Consider the following 1,169-nt stretch of genomic DNA (forward strand, 5'->3'; position numbering starts at 1 on the left):
CCCGGTCAACATTCCACATTCCATCCCTCTCCCGAATTTGCAAGCCAGCGCCAACAACCCGGAAAGCCTGCTGGCTGCCGAACAACAGCCCCCAACTCACACACACACACACACACACACACACACACACACACACACTCACAGGCACAGGACACGTGCACTGAAGGGCTTTGCAACTTGCAGTCCCGGGGTACACACTGCACGTTCCTTTCAGGCGGCGAATGCTAAGCGACCCCACCCCCACAATTTGCAGATGGTGCCAAAGGTTGCAATTTGCAATCCGTTTTACTAGTAAGTTCATGGTTAATCGGTACTTTGCTCTACCAATGCAACTCCTTCCTAATTTTACCGAGGAAGTGCTTTACACTTTACAGGCAGTCTCGCTGTAAGTAAAAGGTCTGATCATTGGAAACCCAATTTGGAAGAATCTAATTGCCAAGCTGTCCCTCCACCCCCTGCTCACTGCCCTTGAATTGATGCAATGAATATTTTGGACATGTGGTGACGCGGTGACAAGAGCCGGGGCTGTGGCCACCCTACACAATGTACCTCTACGCACACACACAGACACACACACACCTATACTTAGACAAATATAGTCGTCCCCCTCCCTCCACGGTCACACACACCCTGGATCCATGTATGTATGCGAACCTGCGTTCTGCCATTGCCATCTGTCTACCAAGTTGCTACTATGCTTCCCACTTTCATGCAGCCTAATGCACTTTGGGCCAACTAAACTCGGCTTCTGCTGCTGAACGCGTTTAATTGATGCTTCACCTGAAAACCGCATGTTCTTCACAAATCCAAAAGAAGGAAAAGCTCTAAGTCTTCAGGCCCCCCAACATTGAAAAATAATCATAGTAAAACTTACTGATCCAACATAAATCAATTCTCAGGCTCCAAAAATCATCCTCTCCTCCTCCTCCTCCTCCTCTGGCCCCCGCCCCGGCAAAGCCCAAGTTACTGGTGGGATAGTAAGGCTGCGCTCGCCGGCTGCCTGCCCTCCCTCCTCGCTACGTATCGAGAACCCAATCTTTTGGCGCCATATTAATGACGTACTATATTATTTCCACTAGGCAGCGACCTTCGGCATTAAATTACTCCCGAGAACTCCCGAGCAAAGCAACAAAACCATCAAATATGGCTGAGCCTCTCGGCTCGTCCTG

At 50.0% G+C, this 1,169-nt stretch overlaps 1 protein-coding gene across 2 annotated transcripts in view; it reads right to left on the reverse strand.

The window, feature by feature from the left end:
• The window catches only part of JADE1 (jade family PHD finger 1), a 53,046-nt gene extending 52,083 nt beyond the window's left edge, over nucleotides 1-963 (reverse strand). Inside the window, exon 1 of one of the 2 annotated variants that reach the window (XR_001513690.1) lies at nucleotides 875-963. The gene's annotated coding sequence lies outside the window, so the exon portion shown is untranslated. The remainder of the gene's footprint in view (nucleotides 1-874) is intronic. The other variant, XM_006762807.2, reaches the window with a different exon arrangement.
• Nucleotides 964-1,169: the final 206 nt, after the last annotated feature.

This window comes from Myotis davidii, unplaced genomic scaffold, assembly GCF_000327345.1.
Source record: "Myotis davidii unplaced genomic scaffold, ASM32734v1 scaffold438, whole genome shotgun sequence".
NCBI lineage: Eukaryota > Metazoa > Chordata > Mammalia > Chiroptera > Vespertilionidae > Myotis > Myotis davidii.